Source organism: Felis catus, chromosome E3 (assembly GCF_018350175.1).
Source record: "Felis catus isolate Fca126 chromosome E3, F.catus_Fca126_mat1.0, whole genome shotgun sequence".
NCBI classification, from domain to species: domain Eukaryota; kingdom Metazoa; phylum Chordata; class Mammalia; order Carnivora; family Felidae; genus Felis; species Felis catus.
This window is the reverse complement of record NC_058383.1, coordinates 17,596,014-17,603,663: the sequence shown is the minus strand read 5'-3', so window position 1 is coordinate 17,603,663 and position 7,650 is coordinate 17,596,014. Positions and strand designations below refer to the sequence as shown.

Below are 7,650 nucleotides of genomic sequence, written 5' to 3'. Positions count from 1 at the left end.
CTCCCTCTAAACATCTGAGGCTATATTGAACACCACTGAACTGTACATTAAAAATATTAAAACGGTAGGGGCACCTCGGTGGCTCAGTAGGTTGGGCGTCTGACATCGGTTCAGGTCATGATCTCACGGCTCGTGGGTTCGAGCCCCACATTGGGCTCTGTGCTGACAGCTAGAGCCTGTAGCCTGCTTCGGATTCTGTGTCTCCCTCTCTCTCTGTTCCTCTCCTGCCTGTGCTCTGTCTCTTAAAAATAAACAAACGTTTAAAAAAACTAAGACGGTCGAAGAGGGATTTGGGGCAGGACCCAGGAACTCAGCATTCCTCTTATTGGGGTTTTGGGTAATATGCCAAGTAGTGTACCTGAAGCAAATGCCAAACCCAACTACCCTTCACTAATTCTCATGTCCTTCTTTAACTGCCTCCCTAAGTAATTAAAAGTTATACTTTTAGAATTAATATATATCTTCAAAACTCTTTAAAAACCTGAAGAGAATGGGGCACCTGGATGGCTCAGTTGGTTAAGCGGCTGACTTCGGCTCAGGTCATGATCTCACAGTTCATGGGTTCAAGCTCCACATTGGGCTCTGTGCTCACAACTCAGAGCCTGGAGCGTGCTTTGGATTCTGTGTCTCCCTCTCTCTGCTCGCGAGTGGCGACTCGCTCTCTGTCTCTCTCTCTCTCTTTCAAAAATAAACATTTTATAAATACACATACATGCATACATACATACCTGAAGAGAAAACTTCAGATTAAAAAGAAAAAAATTGGCAATGTAACTTTAAACTCTTGAGGAACAAGCCTGTGTTTGCAGGAAGAAAAAAAATCACAGGAGAGAAAAGTAGTTTCCCAAAAAAGGGCAGAGAGGGAAAACAATAATCAGATACCTGCTGCATGCCAGGGACCGACAGCCACTTTCATACTTTATCTCCCCGAATCCTTACCACTGTGAAGGTATTACCCTATTGTGCAGAAGAAGGAAGTGAAGCTTCACAATGTTACGGAATTTTGCAAACGTTAAACTGATTCTGAGAACTGGTGTTGGATCAGAAACCAGTCCTGGTAGTCAGAAAGGTGACTGGAGGGGCACCTGGCTGGCTCAGTCAGAGGGAGATGCAACTCTTGATTGCGAGGTGTGGGTTCGAGCCCCATGTTGGGTGTAGAGATTACTTTAAAAAAATAAAATAGTAGAAAAGAAAAGTGACTGGCATTCATCATCTCTGCATGGATGATCCAAATAAACTGTTAACTTACAAGTTTTGAGTTCATCATGCTAATCCTGCACCACCCAAATGTCATCCTGCACCTCTCTCCTCCGACTCCAGAGTTGTGGTTTTTTTTGTTGTTTTGTTTTGTTTTTAAGATGGGTCCAAATGGGAAAGAAAAAAAAAAAAGGCCTCTTTCTGTCTTTGCCTCAGAGCTATGAATCTGTCAGATTTACAACATACTCTTTTAAGACTTTCCCTTTTTATTACAAAAGTGCCCATGGGGCGCCTGGGTGGCTCAGTTAAGCATCTGACGTCAGCTTAGGTCATGATCTCACAGCTTGTGAGTTCGAGCCCCGCGTTGGGCTCTGTGCTGACAGCTCAGAGCCTGGAGCCTGCTTTGGCTTCTGTGTCTCCCTCTCTCTCTCTGCCCCTCCCCTGCTCACACTCTGTCTGTCTGTCTCTCTCTCAAAAAAAAAAAAATAAACATTAAAAAAAAAAAAGTGCCCAGCAGCATGCTGTAGTTCAGTCATCCATTTATTCATTCAATAAATAAGAGTTGAGTGCTTACTTTGGGCTCTTCGAGACACTGTAGATACACTTGTGAGCAAAACAGCTAAAAACTAAAATAAAAAACCAAAAATCTCTGTCTTTATAGAGGTTAAATTCTAAGGAAGACAGGTAACAAAGACTGTAATAAAAAAAAAAGGGGGGTTATAACAGGAAGTGTCAAGGACAAGGAAGAAGAAGTTTTGGATAGGGAAGCCAAGGAAGACTTCTCTGAGAAGGTGAACTTTTAGTAAAGACTTAAAGGGAGGAGATGTGATACAATCTACTGCATGATTCTCCCTCCGAGAACTCCTCTGGGAAGAAGGAAACCAAAACCATGAGGAAAGCTACTCAAACACTATCTGCCATCTTTCGAAGAAGTAGCCCAGAAGGGGGAAAAATCACAAAGGATTCACATTCTTTTCCTGCTCAACATTCCCTTTTGTTCTTTCTGATTTTCTCTTTGTCTCAATTCTTCAATTTCCCCCGAGACACCTCTATTCTGCCATGTGTATTCTTTCCTCCTCCTTTTTTTTTTTTTTTTTAAGATTTTTAAAGTAATCTTTACACCCAATGTGGGGCCCGAACTCACAACCTCAGACCAAGAGTCACATGCTCCACCGACTGAGCCAGCCAGATGCCCCATATCCTTCCCTTCTTTATCCCAATTCCATCCAGGGTAGGCAGGAAATGAGGTGTCCTGTGAGCAGGGGAATCAGCATGCTTCCTTCAGTTACATGGAGCTGGGCACAGTATAAAGTGGTGGTTGGAGCAGGAGGTAGGCAACCTGGGGGGTGACACACTTTAAGACTCAGGAAGTGTCTGCAGAATTAGATACCCCAGAATAGCCGCTCAGCTCTCCTAAGAATGTGGGGATATATACACATAGAACCCAGGGAAGAAGCAAAGACACGTTTCCTCCCTCCCTCCCTCCCTCCTTTCCTTCCTTCTTTCCTTTCTGAAGCTTTTATTTTTAAGTGATCTCTACACCCAGTGTGGGCTTGAACTCACAACCCCAAGATCAAGAGTTGCATGCTCCAGCAACTGAGCCATCCAGGTGTCCCTGCTATTGCTTTCCGGTCAGTTTCTCTCTTTTTTAATGTTTATTTTTGGAAAAAAGAGCACGTGTGAGAGTGCGGGCGAGGGGGCAGAGAGACAGAGGGAGACAGAGGATCCTAAGTGGGCGCACAGAGCCTGATGTGGGGCTCAAACTCACGAGCCCTGAGATCACAACCTGAGCCAAAGTCAGACGCTTAAAGGACTGAGCAACCCAGGCGTCCTGGTCAGTCTCTTTTGTTACAGCTTCATCAACATAGAATTCACATACTGTGTACACTTAAAGTGCAGTGCACAATTCAGTTATTTCTAATCTGTTTACAGAGTTGTGCGACTGTCGCCATAATTTTAGAACATTCTCATCATTCCTGGAATAAACTTCATATTTATTAGGAGTCACTTCTTGTTTGCCCTCAATCTCCACTCCCCCCCCCCACCCCCCACCCCACACATACACACTTTAGGCAACTACTAATGTACTTTCCGTCTCTAAAGACTTACCTCATCTGGACATTTCATATGTCACATTTAGTTTTTGGCTTTAGTTGGCTTTGTGTGTGTGTGGATGACCACTGAAGAATATTACAGAGGAGGTTTTGGAACATCAGAAGTTGAGAAGCTCCTCTGGGGAGATAATGGTGACAGAAAGGAAAAGCAGGAGGAGGAAATAATGTGCTTCTGTCTTATTTTTTATTGCTCTGTTTCTGCTTTGTAGGTCACCCCAAATGTAGGCAGGATACACATCTTAAGAAAATGAAAGTGGGAAGTTTCTAATTAATTGAAAAATATTGAATTAAAGTTATAAACTAAATTGTTTTTATTTCTGTGGACAATTTCTTTATCTGTTTTTACATATTTATGCCTTCTGTTTGCCGACACTGTGTGTAAAGGGGCTGATCATGCAGTCAAGTTAGAAAACCTGGGTTCTTCCTATTAGGCTGACTTAGCTACTCATAGTTTTCTCTTCTGTAAAATGAGGGGGTCAAAGTGTAGAGGATTATTTCATTCTCTCTTCAGCATCGCCTCTTGAACTGCAAGCTATCACCCCTTCAGTATCTGTTGACAGTCCTTATTTTATTTCTAGATGCTCTTCCAGGCTTTTCTCTTCATTCCTTGGAACTTCTGGGCACAGAAAGTGAAGGTGGATGAACAGAGAGCAGAGTGAATCGCTCACAATATGGATACACGTCAAACATTAAAAAGAAACTTTACACGTGTTATCAAGCCTGCTTCATAACTAGGAAGAACAAAAAGGGACATCAGAGGACATCTAGTCCAATCCCTTTCAGGGTGGGATGAAGGAACCAGCCTAGATATAGGATGTGACTTATCCGAGGCCACACAGCGAGTGAGTGCCAGAGCTGGGGCCAATTCTGGTTTTCCCCGATGCCTATTCATTTACACTTGGGGAAGTCGAAGTCCAGGGACTTCCGTGAAGAAAAGGACCTGTCAGACTGGGCAGGCTCCTTGGAGGTCACCTGTTGAGTCCAGTCCCCCTTTTCAACAGCGGCTTTGGCGAGGTGCCGGCCCCGGGCCGAGGTTTCTCAAGAATGTCTTGGCCCTGGATCCCGATCTCTGGGCTTACTGCGCAGCTTGAACGAGAATAACCAGGGAACCTGGGATCTCAGAGTTCCGGGGGCTGAGGCACATCTCCGCGCGCCGACCCTGGGCGATTACTCCGGAAGGGCTCAAGTGTCGGGGCCTCTGAGGGCTCCTTGCCAAGCGGGAGCGTAGGAACTGATCGACCTACCCTAACCGCTGGGGGCGCGGCGCGAGCCCTGTCGGGGGGCGCGGCGCGAGCCCTGTGGGGGGCGCGGCTCGACAGTGGCTAGCCAATCCCAGGTCGCTCCATGATAGGGGCGGGATGTCCGCTTCCACACTCCGCCCATTTTCCCTCTCTGAGGGGGTACAGCTCCTCCGTGACCTAGGCAACGGCCGTAGGGCAACGCCCACCTGCTAAATTTGCTGCGTCCCGCCCCTCTTGGCACAATCTTTCGGAGAGCGAAGTCCTTTAAGGGGTAGAAAGGACAGAGATTTTGATTGGATGAGTGACCCTGGCGCTGGGGGAAGGGGAACATCGCCCAGGTTGAACGTGGTGAGCCTGGGACGCACACTTTCCGGAAGCTGAGCCTTGGGTGAACTGAAAATTCAGTGTTTCCAATTAAAATGGCTCCCCTCCTGGGTGCTGGTGAAGGTAGTGGGAATCCGAGAACCCCTGGGTCCCACCACCTGATACTGTTAGTCATACTTCTTAGTTGGAGTATTGCGAGGAATACAGGCATTTAAAGTTTAAATATTTTGAGTTTAAATTTATTGAGTACCTGCCACTGTGACAGACACTATGCTAAGTTCTTGGTCTCAGTGAACAAAACAGACTCTGCCTTCTTGTAGCTTCCATTCTTTTTTTTTTTTTAAGTTTATATATATATATATATATATATATATACATATATATGTATATATATGTATATATATGTATTTAATGTTTATTTATTTTTGAGACAGAGAGAGAGCATGAGCGGAGGAGGAGTAGAGAGAGAGGGAGACATAGAATACAAAGCAGACTCCAGGCTCCAAGCTGTCAGCACAGAGCCCGACGCGGGGCTTGAACTCACAAACCAAGAGATCTGACCTGAGACAAAGTCGGCAGCTCAACTGACTAAACCAGCCAGACGCCCCTGTAGTTTCCATTCTTAAACAAGGGAGACATCACACTTTATAGTGTGTTAGAAGATGGAACAGGACGGGGGGGGGGGGGGAGGAGGGTGCTGGTGAAGTACAGTAGTCCCACCTTTATTTGTAGGAATATGTTCCAAGACCCCCAGTGGATGCCTGAAACCCCAGATAGTATTGAACCTTACATATGCTATATTTTTTCCTATACATACATACCTATGATAAAGTTTGACTTCTAAATTAGGCACAGTAAGAGATTAACAATAAGAATAAAAAGGAATAATTATAACAATGTACTGTAATAAAAGTTATATGAATGTAGCCTCTCTGTCAAAATATCTTACTGTACTGTACTCACCTTCTTGTGATAATGTGAGATGATAAAGGGCCCACATCATGAGATGAAGCAAGGGGAAGGACGTAGGCATGGTAATGTCATGTTAGGCTACTCTTGACATTCAGAAGAATTATCTGCTTCCAGACCATCGTTGACCATGTGTGACTGAAACTGGAAAGTGAAACCACGGGTATAGGGGGGCACTACTGTAGAGCAAGGTACAGGGAGCAGGTTTGGCCAGATTAGACACCCGTGAGAAAGTGAGATCCGAACAAAGAATTGGAGGAGGAAAGATGGTTAACTAATGGGCTATCTGGTGGAAGAGTGTGCCAGGTGGAGGGGACAGGTGTTTGGTGTTACTGAAAAACAACAAGGGTGTTGGTGGAGCATTGTGAATGAGGGGAGAGGGAGTGCACATCTTGTAGGGTCTTGTATGCTTGGAGTTTGCTCTGAAATAGGGAGCCATTGCAGTGTTTTAGGCAGAAGAGTGACATCATCTAACTTGTCTTTTAAAATAACCATTCTGGCTGCTAGGTTGAGAATTAACCAAAGGGACAAGGCTAGAAGCAGGCAGGCTTGCTGGAAGGTTACTGCAATAATGTGTGCCACAGTGTGTAGATGATGGTAGGGTGTCCCAGCGCGGTAATGACAGTGGTGAAAAATAGGTTCCGGACGTATTTTTTAAAGCTTTTTTTTTTTTAATACATTTTATTTTGTTTTATTTTTTATTATTATTTGAAGTTTGACTTTTTTTTTTTTGGAGAGAGTAGAGAGCAGGAGTTGGGGAGAAGCAGAGAGAGCGGAAGACAGAGGATCTGAAGCAGGCTCTGTGCTGACAGCAGAGAGCCGGATGCGGGGCTCAAACTCATGAACTGTGATTCCATAGCCTGAGCTGAAGTCAGACGCTTAACTGAATGAGCCGCCCAGGCGTCCTCTGGATGGATTTTGAAGGTAGAGCCCCCAGGATTTCTCAAAAGGTTGGAAATGGGTTATGAGATAAAGACACAAATTAAGAATCACTCTAAGGTTTTCGATGGGAGCAAGTGAAGGAGGAGTTACTATCAATTGAGATAGAAAAGGCTGGGGGTGGAGAAGCCTTGGGTCTCGGGAAAATAATTGTTGATAACATTTTCAAGGGGAATGCTTCAATCAGAGAAGCACAGATGTTACCAGAGCACAGAACAGGGTTTGGTAACTTAGTCAAGGGTCAAGAAGTCTTCCAATGGCCTCTGTAAGGGGCAAGAGTTACCCCAGTGAGTCTCTAAGGAGTGGTGGGGTCATATCAGAATCATTTGGGAAATCTTTTCAATCTCAACCCATGGAGACAATCTTGTTTACTGGTTGGGGCTGGAAGGGGTGGTGGGAGCAGTGGCTGCTGCCACGTGTGCCCTCAGTCTGGCAGTGGAGACTGAGGATGATGAAGAGGGAGGAAAGGGTATCTGCTCTTTAGTAGAGGGCTCGTCGTGTGGAACAACTATTTCCCCCAAGTTGGAAATCAGCCATCAAGTGACAGGACCAGAGAGAAGCATCCTGTTCAGCCTTATCCTTTTAGTCACATTTTTATTTGTAGAGATGATGTAACAAGACATGAACGGGAGACTTCTGGTTAAATATGGTGGTCTGCAGGCACTTATCTCTAGCTTTTCCAGAAACTCCTTTAAAAGAAGAGTGAAAGCATTTTTTTAACAGGTTTAAATACACAAAAACATAATTCTAGAGGAGATGAGAGCTGATAAGAGATTTTTTTAATTTATTTATTTTATTTTTTATTAAAAATTTTTTTTACATTTTATTTATTTTTGAGAGAGAGAGAGAGAGAGAGAGAGAGAGAG

At 44.6% G+C, this 7,650-nt stretch overlaps 1 long non-coding RNA gene across 1 annotated transcript; it reads right to left on the bottom strand.

The window, feature by feature from the left end:
• Nucleotides 1-3,473: 3,473 nt before the first annotated feature.
• On the bottom strand, nt 3,474-4,677 carry LOC123382611. Its single transcript, XR_006591224.1, has 2 exons — nt 4,284-4,677; nt 3,474-3,927 (listed from the first exon to the last, which is right to left on the bottom strand). It is a non-coding gene; the product is annotated as an uncharacterized LOC123382611 (long non-coding RNA).
• Between the last annotated feature and the right edge of the window lie 2,973 nt (nt 4,678-7,650).